Genomic DNA, 27,401 nt, shown 5'->3' with positions numbered 1-27,401 from the left:
TAAAAATCCTTCTTTAATCTGACGGATTTCATGGGGATTCCTTTGTTATGCTAATTTGATTTCAGTGGGGGCACGGACATCGGCTCTAAGGGTGTAACCTTTCTCTTCCCCTTCATCAGTCGTGGCTGAACGACGACAACACTAACATACAACTGGCTGGTTGTATGATATACCGGCAGGATAGAACAGTGGCGTCTGGTAAGACAAGGGGCAGCGGTCTCTGTATTTTTGTAAACAACAGCTGGTGCACGATATCTAAGGAAGTCTCGAACTATTGCTCGCCTGAGGTAGAGTATCTCATGATAAGCTGTAGACCACACTACCTACTGAGAGAGCTTTCATCTGTATTCTTTGTAGCTATTTAGAGACTGGCACTAAGACAGCATTGAATGAGCTGTATTCCGCCATAAGCAAACAAGAAAACGCTCACCCAGAGGAGGCACTCCTAGTAGCTGGGGACTTTAATGAAGGGAAACTTAAATCCATTTTACCATATTTCTATCAGCAGGTTAAATGTACAAACAGAGGAATAATAACTCTGGACCACCTATATCCCACACACAGAGATGTATAGGCTGGTCACAAAGCTCTCCCTCGCCCTCCATTTGGCAAATCTGACCATAATTCTATCCTCCTGATTTCTGCTTACAAGCAAAAAGCAAAGCAGCAAGCACCAGTGACTAGATCAATAAAAAAGTGGTCAGAGGAAGCAGATGCTAAGCTACAGGAGTGTTTTGCTAGCACAGACTCCGATGGCATTGAGGAGTACACCACATCAGTTATTGGCTTCATCAATAAGTGCATTGATAACGTTGTCCCCACGCCATGGATTACAGGCGGCATCCACACTGAACTAAAGGCTAGAGCTGCCACTTTCAAGGAGCGGGACTTATAAGAAATCATGCTATCCCCTCTGATGAACCATCAAAGGGGCAAAGCGTCAATACAGGGCTAAGATCGAATCTTACTATACTGGCTCTGGCGCTCGTCGGATGTGGCAGGGCTTGCAAACCATTACAGACAACAAAGGGAAGCAAACAGATGAGCAAAACTACTTCTATGCTCGCTTCAAGGCAAATAACACTGAAACATGCATGAGAGCACCAGCTGTTCCGGAAGACTGTGATCACGCTCTCTGCAGCCGATGTGGGTAAGACCTTTAAACAGGTCAACATTCAAAATGACGTAGGGAAAGACGGATTACCAGGACCTGTACTGCGAGCATGCGCTGACAAACTGGCAAGTGTCTTCACTGACATTTTCAACCTCTCCCTGTCCGAGTCTGTAATACTAACATGTTTTAAGCAGACCACCATAGTCCAGGTGCCCAAGAACAGTACGGTAACCTGCCTAAATGACTACCGACCCGTAGCACTCACATCTGTAGCCATGAAGTGCCTGGGCTGGTCATGGCTCACATCAACACCATCATCCCAGAAACCCTAGAACCACTTCAATTTGCATGCCGCTCCAACAGACCCACAGATGATGCAATCTCCATTGCACTCCACACTGCCCTTTCCCATCTGGACAAAAGGAAAACCTATATGAGAATGCTATTCATTGACTACAGCTCAGCGTTCAACACCATAGTGCCCTAAAAGCTCATCAATAAGCTAAGGTCCCTAGGACTGAACACCTCCCGCTGCAACTGGATCCTGGACTTCCTGATGAACCGACCCCAGGTGGTAAGGGTAGGTAACACCACATTCGCCACGCTGATCCTCAACACAGGGGCCCCTCAGGCATGCGTGCTCAGTCCCCTCCTGTACTCCCTGTTCACTCATGACCTCACGGCCAGGCATGACTTCAACACCATCATTCAATTTGCCGATGACACAACAGTGGTAGGCCTGATCACCGACAATGACAAGACAGCCTATAAGGAGGAGAAAAGAGACCTGGCCGTGTGGTGCCAAGAGAACATCTTCTCCCTCAATGTGATTAAGATAATGGCGATGATTTTGGTCTACAGGAAAAGGAGGACCGAGCACGCCCCCATTCTCATCGAAGGGCTGCAGTGGAGCAGGTTGAGAACTTCAAATTCCTTGGTATCCACATCACCAACAAACTAACATGGTCCAAGCACACCAAGACAGTCGTGAAGAGGGCATTCCCCCTCAGGAGACTGAAAATATTTGGCATGGGTCCTCAGATCCTCAAAAGGTTCTACAGCTGCACCATCGAGAGAGTTACATCACTGCCTGGTATGGCAACTGCTCGGCCTCCGACCACAAGGCACTACAGAAGGTAGTGCAAACGGCCCAGTACATCACTGGGGCCAAGCTTCCTGCCATTCAGGACCTCTATACCAGGCAGTGTCAGAGGAAGGCCCTCAAAGACTCCAGCCACCCGTGTCATAGACGGTTCTCTCTGCTACCACACGGCAAGCGGTACCGGAGCGCCAAGTCTAGGTCCAAGATGTTTCTATACAGCTTCTACCCCCAAGCCATAAGACTCCTGAACATCTAATCAAATGGCTACCCAGACTATTTGGAGCGGAATCAGTAGAATGGTATCAAATACATCAAACACATGGTTGCTGGGTATTTGATGCCATTCCAATTTATCCATTCCTGCCCTCAGAAGCCCCTACTGATCTACACTGAATGAAGTGGATATAACATGTGACATCAATAACGGATTATCGCTTTCACCTGGATTCACCTGGTCAGTCTGTCATGGAAAGACGGGGTGTTCCTACTGTTTTGTACACTCAATGTCGATACAGATATCATGACAGGAAGAAATACTGATGAAGTGACATCAATCAATTGAGAGAAGGGTCTTTCTGTGTTGTCTATGCATCCAAGAGCATAATACATGTTATCAACTTTGCTGTCCAAACAAATATCTTTATGTTTTGTTAAATCAGACCAATTCAAAGCCCTTATGTCTATTCATGTCTACTCAGAATTGTAGCCTGCTGACTGTTCAAAATGCTTTCAGTCATGACAGTGAGCTGGGTTGTGTGTTGTGCAGAGAGGTGAAATAAGGCAAGCTGGAGTCTAAATCTCCAACTAAAATAAATACTCATCTTTCTTCTCAAGGTCTCTCAGGTCAGGATTAAATCCGATCAGCGGTAGATCCGCGTTATAGCAGGTTTGACATTTAAAGGTAATTTCCAAGATATGCAACATTAACTGTGAATGAGGTCTCCACGAACGTGGGAACATTGCCTGTGACAGGTGCATAGCTGACAAAACATATCCGGATTGAATCCCAGCCTTAATGTTGTGAACTCTGTGAAATACATCCAGGTTTAGTATCCTTTCCTTGATGTCAGTCATGGCTTACAAGCAATCAAGATTGCCATTTTTTGTATATCTTTGAAACTGAAATAATAAATATCCTAGTAATATCTAACCAGATCCAACGGATGATACAATGTTTCTGTTTTCTACACGCAATGGCATCCACCTGTTCTATGATGAAATTACAGCGCAAAGCATCCTAATTATCAACAGCATTACAATCCCTTTGTCTGATGATGAAAGGCGAGTTCAGACAGCACTGATGAGAAGTAGAGATAGTAGGACTACTATCTCTGTGATTAAAGGAACAGTTGAAAGGAGAGGATGGGTGACTCTATCTACTATCTGCCAGACATATTTACTGATTGTGGAGATGTGAAGGAAACCACAACTGAACCAGACAGCTTGGAAAAAGTTGATCCTATTAGAAATTAACTCACAGTTTTTGACTCAAATTTAGCTCACCGTTAAGTATTAATCATATCTGTTAAAAATGTGAATAAGGGTTGTAGTTTCCTCGTGTGTACACCACCATTTTTAACAAAGTGCATACATTCTGCTGCTAACCAGCGGGTATTCCACCCCCACACACACACACACACACACACACACTTCACTTAGGACTGGGAATGACATCATTCACACATCGGCAGGCAACGCAGCAATAGTGTATGTGAATGGGAACAGGAAGGGGATACCTAGTCAGTTGCACAACTGAATGCATTCAACCAAAATATGTCTTCCGCATTTAACCCAACCCCTCTGAATCAGGTGTGTGTGCCTGTGCGTGTGCGCACATGCAAGCTTACAAACTCTGAAAGAGATGGCTTGAGCTTCTTACCCCAAGCACAGCACTACAGCGTGAGAAGACTACATGCACTTGATGTTCTACTAATGCTTGATCTCTCAATGTCTTTCTGACGCACTCCGCTATCAGACAGTCCTCAAACACACACCGCTTTTAACACACACACAAACTTTAGTCTTGAAACACACACCCCCTTCAAAACTTGTTTACTTAACACATCATCTATTCTAGTGTTCAATAACATCCCCGAGAGGCAAAACTTTCCTCAGCAAGTCAGTCAAACAGATGATATCTAGAAACAGAGGGAAGCGAGCGGAGATCTAACTCATTGCTCAAAGACAAGAACTGTCACATTACTTGAGTGTAATGTTGCTGGCGGTTCTTGGAAAGGAGTGAAGATATATTATCAAGAGAGAGAATGGATATTGTAGCACATTTTTAGAGTTGCCTGCCCTGAAACTGTTTCTTGTCACCTTATCAAGATCAACACCAGCTACATTGTCACTTTGTCATTATAATCATAGTAACAGTAACACATACTACAACTCTTAACCCTTCAAGTCCTTCGTCAGTGTAAAACTATCATAGTGGGCAGAACTGATTGGAAGATGTAATTTCAACCAGGTTCTGAAGCTGAAAAGGTGCCATTTCAAACAGTTTTGCCCACAGGGATATTTCAAGATCATACCATAGTTAGATCATCTTTGAAATAACACTGCCAGACATATCAAGATTATACATGTTGTCAAGGGACATGTATGGTGAAAGTAGAGGACGTCCGCTTAAACAATCACATCAAATACGTATATTTCCCTTCAGGTCTCTCTATACCGCACGCACACACACACACACACACACACACACACACACACACACCTCTGTTGCCAGGCAGTGGAAAAGAAAAACAGACAAACCTAGGCAGGCCTGAGAGTTTTAGTATAATCTCATATTAGAACCTTACCTGAGCCGCTTAGCTCTTCCCCAGGGCTGTAGAGCTGGTTTAAACAGCATCATGCATACGCTGACTACAGTTATATAACTGTATCATGTAGACCCTGACTACTACCACTATACACTGTACTGTGTATACCCTGAATTCCGCTATATGCAGTGCTGATACTGTATTATATATGTATACTGTACTATCTACTGTGCTAATACTCTCTCTCTCTTTACTGTAGCACAGCGACAGCAAAAGCACCATAGATCCTTGTGTTGTGAAACTGATGCAGAGGTAGCTAGCTACTAGAGATAAAAATCCATGCTCTGTGTACCGAATACTGAGCCTCCTATCATGTAAAGGGAGCCACCCATAGACATTATTTACTTAACAACTAGCCAGTTTACTAACCAATCAACAGCCAACCACCCAGAGATAATATAGTCAAAGGTTATGTCCCAAATGGCACCCTATATTCATAGAGCCCCATAGGGCTCTGGTCAAAAGTAGTGTACTACATAGAGCATAGATAGTGTCGCAGACAATTTGGGATGCAGACAAAGGCTTATCTTAGCTCAGAGGCAAACACAATTGTAGGCTACAGCTATATCCCCTGTTGTTAGTTACTAAGGCAGGGCCTTACCGTGGGCTTTAAAGACTTACACCTGCGTTCCAAATGGCAATTTTTGTAGGGGTTGATACATTTTTTGTAATAGAAAATCAAGTGTGACTTTTCAAAGCGGAAATAACAAACATTAGAAGCCTTTTTAAACATTAAATTCACTACGAGTTTTACATTTCCTGCAAGAGTTCTCTTGCAAGAGGGTGATCAAATTAAGCCCTGACCAGATGTACTACACTATAAAGGGAATAGGGCGCCATTTAGGACCCAGCTACACCAATGGGGATCAACGGAATAGCAGCATTGATTGTTCATTAATCAGTCAATGCGACCGGATTGTTAGCTCACTGAGTGGATTATAAATGGCTATTTCAGTAGGAAAATATCCCAGCTTGTCCCTGTGTGTGTGCATACAGACAAATCAATTCTAAAACAGTCCTTAATTTCAAGGGAAACAATGTGTCTATACTAGAGTATATTTGTTATTCTAAGTTAAAATAGCTGATAATTCTTTGAGTATAAACCAATTATAAACCCTAATTCAACAGGGTAATTTTCTCAGTAAGGCTATCTTGACAAACATGAATCAAATCATGAGCTAACAACATTCAGCTTTCGAGCATGCATTCTGCCTTTACTTGCTCCCACAAAAATAGATTTAAAGAGCACTGCTACTGTATATGGAATAGCTTGGATAACAGTAACTCTCTGCTCATAGATCTATTCATGTCCAGTATGAAATTATGAGTGGATCATAGTTTTGACTAGATAGCTGTGAGGTAGTTGTCCCCAATTGGAACAAAATCAGTGTGTGACAAATTATAAACCTGATCTGAGGAATGGGCCAGATTCTCAATCCCAGTAGGCCGTCATGACTCCTGCTGCCCTGGGACTGAATTTGAGGGATTACTGTTCTGTTGTCTGTCGGCCTCTCTCTCTCTCTCTCTCTCTCTCTCTCTCTCGTTGAGGTGAAGAAAGGAGAGAGATATTTCATCTGACTGGTTGGCGTGCAGCGGTGGACAGCTCTGGCTGGTGAAAACACAAACAGATCGATGAGATGATTGGCACCACACGACAATCCCGGCCCTTGGGCAGCCCAGACACTCAACCTTCGTCCCAAATGGCATCATATTCCCTATGTAGTGCACTACTTGCGACCAGAGCCCTTTGGGAATAGGGTGCCATTTGGGATGCAAACACACACTCATGCCCCCCCCCCCCCCCTCATCTCAATCAACTTCACACAAGACCATTATGTAGGCCAACTCACACAAACACTATCAAACACACACATGCTATTTAACACCCTCCTAGATCCTTGGGTACACATTCTATCCACCCTAGTACACACATGAAAATACAGTGATGAAAGCTACTAAAACCACTTCTATCTTTCCAGAGGGAACGTCCTCTGTAAGTGAAATGGAAAAACGTAGAAAAAGGCTAACATTGATATATAGTGACAATAAATTAGCTTTGCTAGCGCTTTAAATCCTCCACCCTCTGGGACCCTGCAGCTATTAATTCCTTTTTGAGGACAGTCAGCTATCAAGTGTTTTTCATCCTTTTCATTCCCACTGAAAACGTTCCCAGATGTTGGCAAATCAACAGCCTTTAATATTCCTCTACCCCCTCATCTCATCTCGTATCCACCCTCGTTTCTGGCAAATTCCAATGCTGAAAAATGAGCTCTGTCTATTCTTCTCGTCTGACAGATGAGGTGGCCTTTGTGATGTACGTGATTTCTCCAAACTGCACGACAACGGGCACAAAGCAACAACGTCAAAGCAGTGAGCATCCTGACAGATATCCCAGCAAAACTCTGAAGAAATTACCAACCCAAACAGGTAAGAAATTCGAACTCTCGTGAACAATAGTGATTTGGTTCTACACAAACATCATCAAGTCCATCCTCACCTCCTCGTTAGGGAATGAGTAGGCCCGCTCTAAGGGCAAACTGCAGCAGATTGTCCTCTCTGCTAAGAGGTTCATCAGCCGCCACCTGCCCTCCATCGAGGTCCTGCACGACTCCAGGGAAAGGAAGCGTACAGGAAAGATCATTGCTGACCCCTTCAACCCCCTCCTTCCAAAAACTCCCCTCAGGGAAAGAGTTCAGGGCCCAGTTTCCCAAAAGCATAATAAGGCTAAGTTCATTGTTAGATGATACGCAGCCAAGACAGAAAGATAAATGTGGTCAGAGACCCACTAAAGCAGCACCACACCCTCAAGATGTTGAGCCTGCCTGGCAGAGTTGGTTCTAACAGAGCCAAAGCCCCCAGATGGGTGAGCATAATATAAGAGGAATTTCTCAAAGCTGCTAATGAGAACCTTGACTACCTTAAACCTAGCCGGTGGGGATTCCAGTGGGGTGCCCCAACCCAGGTAGTGGCAGTGCTGGCAACACTAGCTGCACTAACCCATGGGGGGGGGGTCACACTCTGACAAGGGGGCAAATTATTGTGGCCCTGGTGGCACAACATAATTAAGGGTCTGACTGCACAGAGATGCTTGGGAAAATGGTCACAACGGGGGACCAGCGTGTGTGTGTTTCAGGGGAAAGGGATGTATCGGAGCTCCATCAGATAGGACATTGGTTAATCAAATCTCCCCATTCTTGCTCAATTTTGCATGCCTTCTCAAACAGCTACAACTGAATAGGCATTCGTACATCAAGTCCTACAGGCTCGGGGTTAGAACAACTGTTGAACATCTGAGCTTGTGGTTGTTTGTGTGTGTGTGTGTGTGTGTGTGTGTGTGTGTGTGTGTGTGTGTGTGTGTGTGTGTGTGTGTGTGTGTGTGTGTGTGTGTGTGTGTGTGTGTGTGTGTGTGTGTGTGTGTGCGTATCCCACACCTGTTGCTATGGGGTAAAGATGTTAGGGACAATATAGGATGAATCACAATAATTGCTTGCCAAAAATGTAATTTTTGTCATGACAATCCTGGTTTTTGGTAACAATCCTTCGCATTAACTGTCTACATTATTACGCATATTGTTCATTAATTGTGGGAATTAAGAATAGCAATATTTTTTTTGGGTCAAAGGTTTTAAGAGCACCTACTCATTCAAGGGTTTTTCTTTATTTGTACTATTTTCTAAATTGTAGAATAATAGTGAAGACATCAAAACTATGAAATATCACATATGGAATCATGTAGTAACCAAAAAAGTGTTAAACAAATCAAAATATATTTTATACTTGAGATTCTTCAAAGTAGACACCCTTTGCCTTGATGACAGCTTTGCACACACTTTGCATTCTTTCATCCAGCTTCACCTGGAACGCTTTTCCAATAGTCTTGAAGGAGTTCCCACATGCTTAGCACTTGTTGGCTGCTTTTCCTTCACTCTGCTGTCCTACTCATCCCAAACCATCTCAATTTCGTTGAGGTCGGGGGATTGTGGATGGCAGGTCATCTGATACAGCACTCCATTGCCAAGTTAGATAAAGATTCAATAAAATTAAAATAAACTATCCTTTTTGGTAAAATAGCCCTTACACAGCCTGGAGGTGTGTTGGGTCATTGTCCTGTTGACAAACAAATGATAGTGGGACTAAGTCCAAACCAGATTTGATGGAATATCGCTGCAGAATGCCGTGGTAGCCATGAAGGTTAAGTGTAAATTCTAAATAAATCACAGACAGTGTCAACAGCAAAGCACCCCCATACCATAACACCTCCTCCTCCATGCTTTATGGTGGGAAAAACACATGCAGAGATCATCCGTTCACCCACACCGCGTCTCACAAATACACAGTTGTTGGAACCAAAAGTCTCAAATTTGGACTCCAGACCAAAAGGACATATTTCCACCAGTCTAATATCCATTGCTCGTGTTTCTTGGTTCAAGCAAGTCTCCTCTTATTATTGGTGTCCTTTAGTAGTGGTTTCTTTGCAGCAATTCGACCATGAAGGCCTGATTCACACTTTGTCCTGTGAATGGTTGATGTGAGATGTCTGTTAATTGAACTCTGTGAAGCATTTATTTAGCCTGCAATTTCTGAGGCTGGTAATTCTAATGAACTTATCTTCTTCAGCAGAGGTAACTCTGGGTCTTACATTCCTGTGGCGTTCCTCATGAGAGCCAGTTTCATCATAGCGCTTGATGGTTTTTGTGACTGCACTTGAAGAAACTTCCAAAGTTCTTGAAATTTTCCGTATTGACTGACCTTCACGACTTAAAGTAATGATGGACTGTTGTTTCTCTTTGCTTATTTGAGCTGTTCTTGCCATAAAATAGACTTGGTCTTTTACCAAATAGGGCTATCTTCTGTATGCACCCCTACCTTTTCACAACACAACTGATTGGCTCAAATGCATAAAGAAGGAAATAAACTCCACAAATGAACTTTTAGGAAGGCACACCTGTTAATTGAAATGCATTCCAGGTGACTACCTCATGAAGCTGGTTGAGAGAATGCCAAGAGTGTGGAAAGCTGTCATCAAGGCAAAGGGTGGCAATTTGAAGAATATCAAATATATATTGATTTGTTTAACACTTTTTGGGTTATTTCATGACCCATGAATTATGTGTTATTTCATAGTTTTGATGTGTTCACAATTATTTGACAATGTAGAAAATAGTAAAAATAAAGAAAAACCCTTGAATGAGTAGTTGTTATAAAATGTTTGACCGGTGGAGTATATGTTTTAAATAACTGTATATAATACAATTGAGGTGAGGCTGTTGGAAATGCTTTTGGCAGTTAATGTGCTTCTGTTATGTGGGTGGCACTGTGTGCTATTTTTGAAGGATAGGTCACTGGGACGACAACCCAACTTGGGATAGGTGTAGGTTTTAGCGGGTGGAATGGTGGAGAACAATTGGAGGTTTACTTAGTAACAATGCAAATATCATGGTACAGCTACAGTTGAAGTCGGAAGTTTACATACACACAAGCAAAATATATTTAAACTCAGTTTTTCACAAATCTTGACATTTAATCCTAGTAAACAATCCCTGTTTTAGGTCAGTTACGATCACCACTTTTTATTAAGATATATTTCTTTCATCACATTCACAGTGGGTCAGAAGTTTACACTCAATTAGAATTTGCTAGCATTGCCTTTAAATTGCTTAACTTGGGTAAAACATTTCGGGAAGCATTCCACAAGCAGCTCCTGACAGAGTTGATGTAACTGAATCAGGTTTGTAGAACTCCTTGCTCACACACGCTTTAACAGATCTACCCACATATTTTCTACAGGATTGACATTACGGCTTCGTGATGGCCACTCCAATACCTTGCCTTTGTTGTTCTTAAGCCATTTTGCCACAACTTTGTAAGTATGCTTGAGGTTATAGTCCATTTGGAAGACCCATTCACGACCAAGCTTTAACTTCCTGACTGATGTCTTGAGATGTTGCTTCAATATATTCACATAATTTTCCATCCGTATGATGACATCTATTTTGTGAAGTGCACCAGTCTCTCCTGTAGCAAAGCACCCCCACAACATGATGCTGCCACCCCCGTGCTTCACGGTTGGGATGGTGTTCTTCAGCTTGCAGGCCTCCCCTTTTTCCTCCAAACCTAACGATGGTCATTATGGCCAAACAGTTCTATTTTTGTTTCATCAGACCAGAGGACATTCGTTAGTATGATATTTGTCCCCATGTGCCGTGGCAAACCGTAGTCTGGCTTTTTTATGACGGTTTTGGAGCACTGGCTTCTTCCTTGCTGAGTGGCCTTTCAAGTTATGTCTATATAGGACTCGTTTTACTGTGGATATAGATACTTTTGTATCGATTTCCTCCAGCATAATCACTGCTGTTGTTCTGGGATTGATTTGCAACGTTCATCTCTAGGAGACAGAACGTGTCTCCTTCCTGAGCGGTATGACAGCTACGTGGTCCCATGGTGTTTATACTTGCGTACTATTGTTTGTACAGATGAACATGGTACCTTCAGGCACTTTGAAATTGCTCCCAAGGATGAACCAGACTTTCAAGGATCTACAATTTTTTGAGGCACTGAGTTTGGAGGTAGGCCTTGAAATACATCTACAGGTGCACCTTCAATTGATTCAAATTATGTCAATTAGCCTATCAGAAGCTTCTAAAGCCATTCAATTGTTGGAAAAATTACTTGTGTCATGCACAAAGGAGATGTCCTAACCGACTCGCCAAAACTATAGTTTGTTAACAAGAAATTTGTGGAGTAATTGAAAAATGAGTTTTAATGACTCCAACCTAAGTGTATGTAAACTTCTGACCTCAACAGTAGGTACATGATTGCAAAGGGCATCAGTGTCTTAACAGCGTGATTTGCCAAGGCAGGATACTCTGATACTCTCCAATACAGAAATCTGGCAGTGGCTTGTGATGATTTTTTTTTTCTTCAAAGAAACGCTTAGTGCAATATTCATGAGGCTCTCTTGTTCAGATATCAGTAAGTGGACTGGAGGCAGGGCATGAACGGGATAACGAATCCAGTTGTTTGTGTCATCCGTTTTGCGAAAGTACATAATTGATTGAGCAGCCATCTCACTTAGTTGCTTCGCTATAGCACATTTGACATTGTCCGTAAGCCTGAGTTCATTTGCACACAACAAATCATACAATGATGTAAAGACCTGTCTGTTGTCCTTGTTAATGCAGACAGAGAACAGCTCCAACTTCTTAATCACAGCCTCAATTATTTCCAGCACATTGAACATAGTTGCGGAGAGTCATCAGGCGAGAAAAAAGATCACCCAGATAGGCAAGTCACGTGAGAAACTCGGGCATCATGCAAGCGGTCAGACGATTGAAAATGATGGTCAGTCAAGAAAACGTTAAGCTCGTCTCTCAATTCAAAAAAACGTATCAATACTTTGCACCTTGATAACCAGCACACTTCTGTATGTTGTAAAAGCGGTACATAGTCGCTGCCCATATCATTGCATAGCGCAGAAAATACACGAGAGTTCAGGGGCCTTGCTTTAACAAAGTTAACCATTTTCACTGTAGTGTCCAAAAAGTCAGGCATTCCCTTAGCACCAAGAGCTTCGGGAGCAACTGCTTGCATGCGCGTTACGACTCCACTATGTCTGCATGTCATGGCCATCAGTAAAGATAACAACACATCTTGAATTCAAATTCAATTTGATGTCACAAAGCTGTCCAGTACTTTAAAAATATCCTCTCATGTTGTCCTGGTTTCCAGTGAGTTTGCAGAAGAGGATGTCTTCCTTAATTGACCTCCCATAAACGTAACGGACATATAGCAGGAGCTGTGCCCACCACGCCTGTTGACTCATCCAGCTGTAACACATAGAATTCACTGGCTTGTATGTGAAGCATTAATTGTTTCAAAACATATCCTGCTATGTCACTGATGCGTCATGAAACAGTGTTGTTTGATGAAGGCATTGTCTGTATAGTTTTTTGGGCCTTTTCCCCCTGCATTGTCCCAGCCATATCTGTGGCAACAGAAATAGTTAAGTCCTCCACAATAGTATGGGGCTTGCCTGTCTTAGCCACTCGGTAGCTCACCATATCAGATGCTTCTTGACCCTTTTTTTAATGGTATCTGTTGCTTTTATACATGTGTTACTACTCGAAAGTTGTCTTAATTCTCACAAAAAAAACTAGTGGCTTATTTTTGTTTCTATACATTGTTTCTAAATGTCTGCGCAAGTGTGAAGGTTTCATCGAGTTGTGAGATAGTACTTTTGCACATATAACACACTAGGGCTAAGGAAAGGCACTACTCCCAATATAAGTTAACCCCAAATCAATGTAGTTCTAATCATATTTGTGCCTCTTTGATGGTCCAACATCCCTGTCTGTTGTTTGGTGCTTTGGGGCAATAGCTCTTCTGGTGCAACAGATTCACAACTGTCAGTGTCCATGCCAGCTGGGCTAACAACAAATTAAAAATTACTGATGCTAGCATTGGATGTGCTCGCGGAAGCAGAACAACTTGTGTCATCGACAGGTGCAGGTGTAGTGCTGCTGGTAGTAGCAGTACTACCAGTAGAGCTGTTATGTGTCTATGGACGCGGGCCTTACTTTTTTTAACCATTAATCCATCTTCGAGCAAACAGAAAGAGCAGCAGCTACGTCTGGCTACATATGGACCGGTAGTGTAATTCCCGCAAGAGAGTAACGGTTAATGTGATTGGATGTTAATTATTCGACTAGGCTACCTGTATTTACATTGTATTGTTATTTTGCTGAACACTATATGGTTTATTTTTTTATTGGTAGTAAAACAAGGCTACTGAGGCGAGAAAATAACTTCCCCCAAATGGTTAGCCCTGTTGGAAAACATATATGGAATGTTTGAAAATGTGAAGAATCTTTTTTTTTGACGTACCCCCGACAGCATTGCGCATACCCCAGTTTGGGAATACCTGCCTTACACAGACCCCTATGGACCCTGCTCAAAAGCAGTGCACAATATAGAGAATATAGTGACATTTTGAAAGCAACCACAGCAGCATCAGTCTGAATGGACCCTAATGAATGTAAAGTGCTAACGGCGAATGATCTGTTTCCACTGTACGCTACCCTTCATTCACACACACACACACTTCCGCAGTGTGAGAGACAGAAATCAGCATAGTAACAAAAGCATTTAGTAAACTAATCAGTGGGAATGACACACTATGAGCTGGTCTTTAAAGAGCCAGGCAAAAACACATTAAGAGAGGAGTCAATAAAACACACACCACAGCCTACACACAGTCAATGAAAGACACATAGAGGACCTATAGAATGCACAGTCAGCAAAGCCAATCAATGTGGAGCAGCGGCACACACATAATCAGAGAGGGGGAAGTCATACTATGTCAGTCAGGTACCGACACACACACACACACACACACGTCATACATCCCAGTCCAGCTGCTGTCTGTCACAATAGAAACACTCCTAATTATATCCTAGCTATGTCTCTCTTGGGGATATAACACAGGAGATATATGTTAAAATCGAAGGTTGAATCTGAAAACTGAACCTGGGGTCAGAGGACTCCAGATAACCTCAATTTCGCCTGTCGTTTGGAGCAGTCGTTGTCATGGTAACAAGACCCCCCCCCCAAAAAAAATAAGATTGATCAATTCTATGACTTATTAACCAAAATAAAATAGGTATATCCTCATTAGTAAAAGCCCCATGTACTCAAATGTTTATTTTGTTGTAAATTCTGTGTGTTACAAACAGGGTTTTCGAACTTGGATAGAGAGCTGATGGTTATCTGCAGATTCTTTGGGTGGTCAGCTACAACCACAGATGGAGCGGAACAGGCAGGCTGTTCAAACAAACCTTATTGGACTCACTCACATTGGTTTACTATTTATTCGAACGCAATTGGTAATAGAAATATATACTCACATAGGAAGATGATAAGAAGGAACACCCGGATAGATATGCTATCCTTTGTGAGACAGCGGTGCATCTGTAGCTGTATGATATGAGGCGATGAGACGATGGTGGTTAGTGCTTTGGTGGACGGGAAGGAGGAATAGAGAGATAAAAAAAAACACCCTCTCTCTCTCTTTCTTTCTCACTCTCTCATTCTCTCTCAATTCAATGTACAATTCAATTCTCTCTCACTCTCCTTTCTCTGTCCCCCAACCCCTCTCTCTCTCGCTCTCTCTTTCCCTACACCTCCCCCTCCCACCCCTTCATTCTCCCCCTCCCTCTGTCTTTTTCTCTCTTTCTCTGTCTATAAATCCTGATCTATACTATCCCTGGTGCCTTACACAATGCCTTCAGAATGTATTCACACCCTGACTTTTTCCACACTTTGGTGTTTTACAGCCTGAATTTAAAATTGATTAAATAGAGATGTTTTGTCACTGGCCTACACACCATACCCCATAATGTCAAGCAGTATTATGTTTGACAAATGTTTACAAAAGCTGAAATGTCTTGCGTCAATTTGTATTCAAGCCATTTTTTTTGGGCAAGCCTAAATAAGTTCAGGAATAAAAACCTGCTTAACAAGTCACATGCATGGACTGTGTGTGCAATAATAGTGTTTAACATGATTTTAGAATGACCCTGTAAGGTCCCAGATATTCTATACGGTCTCCTCAGTCGAGCAGGTAACGTCAAACACAGATTCAACCAAAAAAGACTAAGGAGGTTTTCCAATGCCTCGCAAAGTAGGGCACCTATTGGTAGATTGGTAATTCTGTTGCTGGAGTGGAAGGAAACTGTTCAGGGATTTCAACGTAAGACCAATGGTGACTTTAAAACAGTTACAAAGTATAAAGGCTGTGATAGGAGAAAACTGAGGACGGATCCACAATATTATAGTTACTCCACAATACTAACCTAATTGACAGAGTGAAAAGAAGGAAGCCTATACAGAATAAAACATATTACAAAACATGCATCCTGTTTGCAACAAGGCAATAAAGTAATACTGCAAAGAATATGTCCATAAAGACCAATCTGAAAGCCACACCTCCTGAAAATAACCTATGGATTATATAAAAAAAGACCCATATGCTGGGTCAACCCAGCATGAAAGTGAATAAAAACCCAATTTTTGGGATAATCCAAATGCGTGACCTGTTGGGGGTGTGGCTTCATATAGTTAATTTTTGGCCAAACGTGAGAGTAAATGTCATTCATGTTCATCATGTTAAGTTGGTTCACTACAACTCTTAATTTTCCTTCAAAAGTTCTGCACATTAAATTTCTTAACACAAAATGAATAACACTTAAATATTAAAACTATCCCAACATTGGGCTATGCCAAGTCTTTTATTAGCATGATATGACCATTCACTACTGTTGCACATTCAGTTTGAATGTTTTGGCACCAATAATAGTGTACCACATTATATTACACTCTGCATTGATACTGCATGTGTATTCACACAGCCATTCTTACTTTTCTCCACCTTTCTAAAATGTTTAGTAAAAACATTGAGTTATTTCAGAAGAAAAACATGACAAATAAGTCCAACAGGACATTTGTGCACACTCACAAATGTATACCCTCATGGTACAAAGAGAACATTAAATCAGTAAACTATCTAATTGTCATTATGGGCCAAGTTCTTACTTACATGCACATACATAGCCTTAATTGTTCTCTCACATTTTAAAATGTTGTAAACTGTTCTTGTACTGTAAACAAACAAAAAAATACATAAACATAATGAAATGCAAGCATTGTAGGTCAAATTGACAAATATATCTGGTGCACACATATTTTGTGAATCTTCAAGTGTGATGTGTGAACTGAACTACTCAACGAATTTTTTTCCAGCAATTTTTTGGGGGTGATGAAGAAGCCCAATGCCGGCCAGTGCGAGCCAGGACAGCTCAGCCGCAAGGTCCTCTCCTAGGGGACTCTACTAGGCAAAGTCCTGAGGAGTTACCATGGGTTTCACCAGACAACTTGAAGTAGACACCAAATGCAGCAGTGCTTAGGCACATAGAAACTCCTGAGAGGATGAGAAGCTTTCTTCCAGCGCAGTCCATGACCAATAATGCTACAGCAGTGACCACTACCTGGATTGCTGCTACTACCACCGTAGCAACGTTGCTGTTCTTAAAATGTGCTTCCTAAAATATATTCTCAGCATAGAACATGATGGCATTGATACTGGTGAGCTTTTGGCATATGATCAACATATTGCCCACTCCCAGGTCCTTAAACTCATGCCTAGACACTTGTGTAAGATTCATTTACACTACAAAGAAGTGTTAGGATTAATTTTAACATGGGTTGACAACATAACAGATTTACCAGAATGACATTTACTCTCATGGTTGGCCAAAAAAATAACTGTCTGAAAGCCACACCCCTACTAAGTATTCTGATCTGACCTGTGGATCATAGCTCAATAACCCAGCATCAACAACCCAATTTAAAGAAAACAATGGGTTACTGTGACCCAACTGGCTGGGTCAAAATAACCCAATGTGTGTTCTGTCCAATATTTACTCAAATTGGGTTGTTTTTAACCCAGCGTTTTTTTACCCAGCAGTTTATTTGCAAACAAGTTAGCTTGCTTGTTGGCTTCGGCTCCTCTGTTTTTGTTAAGAGCAGCTATAATGTTAGCATAAAAGTGACTTTCACTTCCTCTCCAGCTCCGGTGCAGCAGGGTCATTCGATTAGGTGGGATTTAACGCAAAGACAAACATTGCCCAGGAGGTCAGCTCAAGGTGGCTCAGGGCTCAACCCCCTTGTTTTCGTTCAAAGTGAAAACACTAGTGATGTTACGCTTGATAACAGAGCTCTGAGGCATGCGTCGAAGTCGCTAAGCAGTTTCCTTCGAAGAAGTGTGACGATTCCTGTATCACTTTAACAATGACGTTTGAAGCTTTGTTTCATTGAATAACCAACTGATTGGTTTGGTATTGTTTTAGTAGAGGAAAAAAAGGCTACTCCGCGCACACGCTACAGCGTGTGGGACGTCATCAATAATAAGTTGGCTTCTCAAAATTATTTTGACCAGCAGGTGCCACTAGTGTATACTGTGTTGATTGAAGTTATGAGTAATGAACCAATTTTCAAGACGATTGGCTGGAAAGCCTCAATGCTTCAGGAAGCTTCATTTCCCCATCACTAGAAAACCCTACAGAAAAAGTATGGCAACATAGGGCTGCAAACAACCTGTGGATTCCTGCTTTAACTACAACAACATCCTCAGTAACGGTTACAGAGACTGTGAGATATGTTTGTTTTTTAATCAACCTTAGATTAATGCTGACTGTAAATAGCTCTGGACAAAATGTACATTTTGCTAAATGCCCAAAATATAAATGTGAACATGAACACTTGCGAAGCACACTGCTGGGTATTATTCTAGTGAGCCCCACCCTCAAATGACTTGTATTTTGATCAAATTTGGCCTTGTTTCGGCTGACGCTCATATTCAAAGCAACTTACAGTCAGTGAATTGAACTAAGGTATATAAACAAGAACATATAACAGTCATAGCAAGTAAAAATATCATATTACTGCTACCAAGAATGTTTGTGTAGTTAAGCGGGCTACTTAGAAAATACAAAATAAATGTATTCTAATAAAACATTTACAAAATAGATGAATTGTGCTTCAGGCCAGTGAATTACAATTTAAACAATAGGTATTGAAACTATTGAAATACCTATATCAAATATATGTAACAGAAATACTGCCCATCGTTGGCATTAGCTGCCTGCAATGTAAATCAATCTGAAACAGTATATTAACCACTGTGCTTCCAGTAATGCACTGTAAATTCTAGATATACAGTATGTTGCATTAGTCAGGCGTTACAGTAATATGCTGTAAATTTGTGTTTCAGTAAAGGTCCTGTAAATCTACAGAAATGTACTGGCTTCTGTGCTGCAAGTATTTTACTGTAAATTTACAATAACCTATTGGCTACTGTGCTGCCAGTAATTTACTGTAAAAATTACAGGAAATATTTTACAGTGTATGTAGGGAATGGGGTGTCATTTGGGACACATATGTTAAGACAAGCCAGACATGGCTTATTCTACGTCCCTGGCCTTTTCCTTTCCACAGCTAATTTTCTCCCTTCTCTCAGCTCTCCCTTTCTGCTGCTCTCTTTCTCTCTCATTCATTTCCTCTCTCTCTTGCTCCATCTCTTTCTTGTCATCTGCATTGTCTAATAGGCTTTGGTTCTACAGCCCAGCTGTCTGTAGTGATTAGAGGGAATGGCGAAGGGAGGGAGAGAAGACAGAGAAAGAGCCCCTGTAGCAGAATGACTGTTGGACTTGGGATCTGTGGGAAGGAATGGCAAGGTACATTTGATTTCCCTATCCTGCTAGATCTAGGCCTATTTGTGCCACAGCCAACTCAATCGTCCTTGTCTTTCTGGCTACATGTTCGGAATGACAATCAACACCAGAAGAGTTAGCTGACCCACATAGGTCGTGTCGACACTTGACACTAACATGCGACATCTATCAGAATCAGAAGATCACATTAAAAAGATGGGTCTCGATGCACAACAGTCCGTTTGTGTTCTGATTGCATTCAGATCTGGCTGACCTCTTCAGGACATGTTCGGGGGTGCTGTGTGTGAGGATTTCTCCTCAGTCTGGATGCTAACAGGCTGCCGAAAGATCATACAGTGGACGACATCTTCAGCACTCCTCCCACAAGCCTCCAGAAAACTTGTGTTTTGGGACTGAGAGGCACCTTTTCATTATAACATTGGAGGTAATACAATCCTAGTGAGTGAGGAACATGTTTGCTGGCCTCAAACTCTAGCCAGCTAGCTAATATTTAGAAAAATAATTTGGGGATTGGCTAGAGTTATGCTAACCCGTTTGCAATCCCTTTAGCGTTGTTTGCTGGCTTGTAAGCTACAGCAGTTAGCTACTGCCATCAATTGTTGTTGTGTTATATTTTTACCTCTTCCACCATTTGTAGAATGCATACTGGCATTTGAATACAACACGGGAAAAGGGAATCCGGACACGGTAGACATTTAAATGTACAGTTGAAGTCGGAAGTTTACATACAACTTAGCCAAATACATTTAAACTCAGTTTTTCACAATTCCTGACATTTAATCATAGTAAAAATGCCTTGTCTTAGGTCAGTTAGGATCAACAATTTATTTTAAGAATGTCAAATGTCAGAATAATAGTAGAGAGAATGATTTATTTCAGCTTTTATTTCTTTCATCACATTCCCAGTGGGTCAGAAGTTGTAACGGTTTTCTTGAGTTGAAGGAGAGGCGGACCAAAATGCAGCGTGGTTACTTGTATACATCTTTAATAAAGCTGAAACCACAAACAGTATACAAAAACAATAAACGTGAAAAAACCTAAACAGCCTATCTGGTGCAAACAAACACAGAGACAGGAACAATCACCCACAAAACCCATCACCAAACAGACTACCTAAATATGGTTCCCAATCAGAGACAATGACTAACACCTGCATCTGATTGAGAACCATATCAGGCCAAACATAGAAATAGACAAACTAGACATGTAACAGAATGCCCACTCAGATCACACCCTGACCAAACAAAACATAGAAACATACAAAGCAAACTATGGTCAGGGTGTGACAGAAGTTTACATACATTCAATTTGTATTTGGTAGCATTGCCTTTAAATAGTTTAACTTGGGTTAAACATTTTGGGTAGCCTTCCACAAGCTTCCCACAATAAGTTGGGTGAATTGTGGCTCATTCCCCCTGACAGACCTGGTGTAATGGAGTCAAGTTTGCAGGCCTCCTGGCTCGCACACGCTTTTTCAGTTCTGCCCACAAAATGTCTATAGGATTGAGGTCAGGGCATTGTGATGGCCACTCCAATACTTTGACTTTGTTTTCCTTAAGCCATTTTGCTCCAACTTTGGAAGTATGCTTGAGGTCATTGTCCATTTGGAAGACCCATTTGCTACCAAGCTTTAACTTCCTGACTGATGTCTTGAGATGTTGCTTCAATATATCTACATGAATTTCCGTCCTCATGATGCCATCTATTTTGTGAAGTGCAACAGACCCTCCTGCAGCAAAGCACCCCCACAACATGATGCTGCCACCCCCGTGCTTCACGGTTGGGATGGTGTTCTTCGGCTTGCAAGCCTTCCCCTTTTTCCTCCGAACCTAACGATGGTCATTATGGCCAAACAGTTCTATTTTTTGTTTCACCAGACCAGAGGACATTTCTCCAAATAGTACAATCTCTGTCCCCATGTGCAGTTGCAAACCGTAGTCTGGCCTTTTTTATGGCGGTTTTGGAGCAGGAGCTTCTTCCTTGCTGAGCAGCCTTTCAGGTTATGTTGATATAGATCTCGTTTTACTGTGGATATAGACAATTTGTACCTGTTTCCTCCAGCATCTTCACAAGGTCCTTTGCTGTTGTTCTTGGATTTATTTGCACTTTTCGCACCAAAGTACGTTAATCTCTAGCAGACAGAACACGTCTTCTTCCTGAGCGGTATGATGGCTGCGTGGTCCCATGGTGTTTATACTTGTGTACTATTGTTTGTACAGATGAACGTGGTACCTTAAGGCATTTGGAAATTGCTCCCAAGGATGAACCAGACTTGTGGAAGTCTACAATTGTTTTCTGAGGTCTTGGCTGATTTATTTGGATTTTCCCATGATGTCAAACAAAATGGCACTGATTCTGAAGGTATGCCTTGAAATACATAAACAGGTGCACCTCAGATGATGTCAATTAGCCTATCAGAAGCTTCTAAAGCCATGACATCATTTTGTAGGCTTTTCCAAGCTGTGTCAAGGCACAGTCAACTAAGTGTACGTAAACTTCTGACCCACTGGAATTGTGATACAATGAATGATAACTGAAGTAATCTGTCTGTAAACAATTGTTGGAAAATTACTTGTGCCATGCACTAAGTAGATGTCCTAACCGACTTGCTAAAACTATAGTTTGTTAACAAGATATTTGTGGAGTGGTTGAAAACGAGTTTTAATGACTACAACCTAAGTGTATGTAAACTTCCGACTTCAATTGTAGGTGTAGATGTAGATGCATGACGCATTCAGAATTCCATGATCAGAACTCTATGATCAGATTACTAAAGCTTCATGAACTGTCAAGTCTAGACACAGCCAGACAGGTCTGGCTAGCCTCAATCTAACGTTTCCCGGCTCTTGCTACCTAGACCTCAACGATTTCACCAAAGCTTCTGTGAAGTGCAGTTGGAATTTTTGAATTGTGTCATCCCCTACTGATCGTCTCTCTGGAGGTAGGTAAATAGAGAAGGGGGGTAGATAAATAGAGAGAGAGAGAGAGAAAAAAAAGAGAGACAGAGAGAGATAGAAAAAGGACACAGCACACACACCTTGTACATACAGGTAAGCCTAATTGTTAATCTCCAAAACCATTACAGTGCTGTCCAGGCACTAAAGCAATTCATTACTGAATTATACCACTCTAGTTGCTGCCTGCTGCACAATGAATGCAATAGGCCCTGGGGTGCTCTCCTCATTACCAGGTATACACTTTCCCAGGATGTGTCCCAAATGGCACCCTATTTCCTATGTAGTGCATTATTTTTCACCAGGGCCCATAGTACTATGGTCAAAAGTAGGGCACTATGTAGAGAATAAGGTGCCATTTGGGACACAGTCCCTGTACTGTACCAGGGAGGGAAGGGAACGCTTTTAATAATAACATTTAGTATTCAGATTAAACTGCTATATAAATTTATATGCAGCTGTAGCCAGAATGACAGGGGTTGTGTCTCAAATGACACCCTACTCACTATACAGTGCAGAATATAGGGCATGTAGTGCCATTTGGGATAGAGATATGTGTTAGGTATTAGATTACAGTCCACTTAATTCTAATTGCGTGTGTGCATGGCTCACAAGCTTTACTGCACGCTCTTAGAAAAGGGTTTCCAAAAGGGTTCCTTTTTGGTTCCAGATAGAACTCCATGTAGAACCCAAAAGGGTTCTACCTCGAGCCAATAAACGTATCTTCAAAGGCTTCTCCTAAGAGGATAGCCGGAGAACCCTTTTAGGTTTTAGATGGCAATATCTTTCCAAGAGTGTACATAGAAATAAAGGAAATAACACCATAAAGTATCTTAAAGGGCGTTGGTCTACCAGGTGTTGGTCCACCACGAGCCAACAGAACAGAATAGCTACCATGCGCCTTGTCATCGATTATACAGTGCATTGGGAAAGTATTCAGACCCCTCGACTTTTCCCACATTTTGTTACGTTACAGCCTTATCCTAAAATATATTATATTAAACGTTTTCCTAATCAATCTACACACAATACCTCATAATGATCAAGCCATTTTTTTTGCAAATGTATTTAAAAAAAACAGAAAAATCTTATTTACATATGTATTCAGAACCTTTGCTATGAGACTCAAAATTGAGCTGAGGTGCATCCTGTTTCCATTGACCATGCTTGAGATGTTTCTACAACATGATTGCATCCACCTGTGGTAAATTCTATTGGCTGGACATGATTTGGAAAGGCACACACCCCTCTATACAAGGTCCCACAGATGACTTTGCATGTCAGAGCAAAAACCAAGCCATGAGGTCCATGGAATTGTCTGTAGAGCTTTGAGACACGATTGTGACGAGTCACAGATCTGGGAAAGGTACCAAAACATTTCTGCCGCATTTAAGATCCCAAAGAACACAGTGACCTCCATTGATTAAATGGAAGAAGTATGTAACTTCTCAGACTCTCCAGAATTGCTGTGTTGAGATGGGAGAATCTTCCAGAAGGACAACCATCTCTGCAGCAATCCACAAATCAGGCCTTTATGGTAGAATGGCCAGATGGAAGCCACTACTCAGTAAAAGGCAGATGACAGCCCGCTTGGAGTTTGCCAAAAGGCAACTAAAGGACTCTCAGGCCATGATAAACAAGATTCTCTGGTCTAATGAAACCGAGATTGAACTCTTTGGCCTGAATGCCAAGCGTCACTTCTGGATAAAACCTGGCATCCCTATGGTGAAGCATGGTGGTGGCAGCATCATGCTGTGGGGATTTTTTTCAGCGGCAGGGACTGGGAAACTAGTTAGGATCGAAGGAAAGATGAACAGAGTACAGCGAGAGATCATTGATGAATACTTGCTCTAGAGTGCTCAGGACCTCAGACTGTGAAGAAGAATCACCTTCCAACAGGACAACGATCTTAAACACACCACCAAGAAAATGCGGTGGCTTTGGGACAAGTCACTAAATGTCCTTGAGTGGTCCAGCCAAAGCCTGGACTTGAACCCAATTGAACATCTCTGGAGAGACCTGAAAATAGCTGTGCAGCGACACTGCCCATCTAACTTGACAGAGCTTAAGAGGATCTGCAGAGAAGAATACAGATCTGCCAAGCAGAAGACGAGGCTGTAATCTCTGCCAAAGGTGCTTCAACAAAGTACGTGTCTGAATGCTTATGCACAGTTGAAGTCGGAAGTTTGCATACACCTTAAAAAGATTTAAACTCAGTTTTTCATCATTCCTGACATTTAATCCTAGTAAAAAATCCCTGTTTTAGGTCAGTTAGGATCACCACTCTATTTTAAGAATGTGAAATGTCACATTATAGGAGAGAGAATGATTTATTTCAGCTTTTATTTCACATTCCCAGTGGGTCAGAAGGTTACATACAATCAATTCGTATTTGGTAGAATTGCCTTTAAATTGTTTAACTTGGGTCAAACATTTCGGGTAGCCTTCCACAAGCTTCCCACAATAATTTGGGTGAATTTTGGCCCATTCCTCATGACAGAGTTGGAGTAACTGAGTCAGGTTTGTAGGCCTCTTTGCTCGACTCATGCTTTTTCAGTTCTGCCCACATATTTTCCATAGGGTTGAGGTCAGGGCTTTGTGATGGCCACTCCAAAACCTTGACTTTGTTGTCCTTAAGCCATTTTGCCACAACTATGGAAGAATGCTTGGGGTCATTGTCCATTTGGAAAAAACATTTGCTACCAAGCTTTAATTTCCTGACTGATGGCTTGAGATGTTACTTCAATATATCCACATCAATTTCTGTCCTCATGATGCCATCCATTTTGTGAAGTGCACCAGACCCCCCTGCAGCAAAGCAGCCCCACAACATTCCTCCTGACAGTGCTGGTGTAGGACTCCTTGCTCACACACACTTTTTCAGTTCTGCCCACAAATGTTCTATAGGATCGAGGTCAGGGCTCGTGATGCCATCTATTTTGTGAAGTGCAACAGTCTCTCCTGCAGCAAAGCACCCCCACAACATGATGCTGCCACCACCGTGCTTCACGGTTAGGATGATGTTCTTTGGCTTGAAAGCCTCCCCCTTTTTCCTCCAAACATAATGATGGTCATTATGTCCAAACATTTCTATTTTTGTTTCATCCGTGATTTCTCCAAAAAGTACGATCTTTGTCTCCATGTGCAGTTGCAAACCGTAGTCTGTCTTCTTTATGGCGGTTTTGGAGCAGTGGCTTCTTCCTTGCTGAGCAGCCTTTCAGGTTATGTCGCTATAGGACTCGTTTTACTGTGGATATAGATACTTTTGTACCTGTTTTCTCCAGCATGTTCACATGTTCCTTTGCTGTTGTTCTCGGATTGATTTGCACTTTTCACACCAAAGTACGTTAATCTCTAGGAGACAGAACGCGTCTCCTTCCTGAGCGGTATGGCGGCTGCGTGGTCCCATGGTGTTTATACTTGTGTACTATTGTTTGTACAGATGAACGTGGTACCTTCAGGCATTTGGAAATTGCTCCCAAGGATGAACCAGATTTGCTGAGGTCTACCATTTGTTTTCTGAGGTCTTGGCTGATTTCTTTTGATTTTCCCATGATGTCAAGCAAAGAGGCACTGAGTTTGAAGGTAGGCCCTGAAATACATCCACAGGTTCAACTCCAATTGACTCAAATGATGTCCATTAGCCAGAAGCTTCTAAAGCCATGACATCATTTTCTGGAATTTTCCAAGCTGTTTAAAGGCACAGTCGCTCTTAGTGTATGTAAGCTTCTGACCCACTGGTTACAGTGAATTATAAGTGAAATATTCTGTCTGTAAACAGTTGTTGGAAAAATTACTTGCACAAAGTAGATGTCCTAACTGAACCAAAACTATAGTTGAAACTCAAACTCTGGGGGCGGTATTTCATTTTTGGATAAAAAACGTTCCCGTTTTAAATGGGATATTTTGTCAAGATGCTCGACTATGCATATAATTGACAGCTTTGGATAGAAAACACTCTGACGTTTCCAAAACTGCAAAGATATTGTCTGTCTGTGAGTGCAACAGAACTGATGTTACAGGCGAAACCCAGATAAAAATCCAATCAGGAAGTGCCCCATATTTTGAAAGCGCTGCATGCCAATGACTCCTTATATGGCTGTGAATGGGCTACGGATGAGCTTACACTTTCTACGTATTCCCCAAGGTGTCTACAGCATTGTGGCGTATATTTACGCATTTATGTTGAAGAATAGCCGTAAGGGACCACATTGAGCAAGTGGTCACATGATGGCTCCCGCAGAAAATCTTGCGTAAAGTACAGAGGTAGCCATTTTTCCAATCGCTTCTATTGAGAAACCAATTGTCCCGGTGGATATATTATCGAATAGATATGTGAAAAACACCTTCGGGATTGACTCTAAACAACGTTTGCCATGTTTCTGTCGATATTATGGAGCTAATTTGGAAACAAGTTCGGAGTTGTAGTGCCCTCATTTTCCGGTCGATTTCTCAGCCAAACGTGAAGAACAAACGGAGCTATTTCACCTACAAAAATAATATTTTGGGAAAAAAGGAACATTTGCTATCTAACTGGGAGTCTCGTGAGTGAAAACATCTGAAGTTCTTCAAAGGTAAATGATTTAATTTGATTGCTTTTCTTATTTTCGTGAAAATGTTGCCTGCTGCTAGTCGGGCTATGCTAGGCTATGATAAACTTACACAAATGCTTGTCTAGCATTGGCTGTAAAGCATATTTAGAAAATCTGAGATGACAGTGTGATTAACAAAAGGCTAAGCTGTGTCTCAATATATTTCATTTGTGATTTTCATGAATAGGAACATTTTCTAGGGATATTCATGTCCGCTGCGTTATGCTAATTATTTCAGGCGATGATTACGCTCCCGGATCCGGGATGGGTAGTATCAATAGTTAACATGAACACATTTGTGGAGTGGTTGAAAAAATATTTTTTATGACTCCAACCTAAGAGTATGTAAACTTCCAACTTCAACTGTAAATGCTATATTTCCGTAAATCTTTTACCTGTTTTTGCTTTGTCATTATGGGGTCTTGTGTGTAGATTGATGAGGGAAACGTTTTTTTAATTACATTTTAGAATAAAATTTGGAAAAAGTCAAGTGGTCTGAATACTTTCCAAAGGCATTGTACATGTG

General features: G+C 41.7%; 1 protein-coding gene across 3 annotated transcripts in view; it reads right to left on the bottom strand.

The window, feature by feature from the left end:
• Positions 1–27,401, bottom strand: part of LOC109909570 (E3 ubiquitin-protein ligase RNF152-like) — a 53,070-nt gene that overhangs the window by 10,697 nt on the left and 14,972 nt on the right. Inside the window, exon 1 of one of the 3 annotated variants that reach the window (XM_020508590.2) lies at positions 14,947–15,100. The exons of the other annotated variants lie outside the window; for them this stretch is intronic. The gene's annotated coding sequence lies outside the window, so the exon portion shown is untranslated. Of the gene's footprint in view, positions 1–14,946; positions 15,101–27,401 lie in introns of those variants that run through there. 3 annotated transcript variants of the gene reach the window in all.

This window comes from Oncorhynchus kisutch, linkage group LG18 (assembly GCF_002021735.2).
Source record: "Oncorhynchus kisutch isolate 150728-3 linkage group LG18, Okis_V2, whole genome shotgun sequence".
NCBI lineage: Eukaryota > Metazoa > Chordata > Actinopteri > Salmoniformes > Salmonidae > Oncorhynchus > Oncorhynchus kisutch.
The sequence above is the reverse complement of the archived record's forward strand: the minus strand, read 5'-3'. Positions and strand labels throughout refer to the sequence as shown.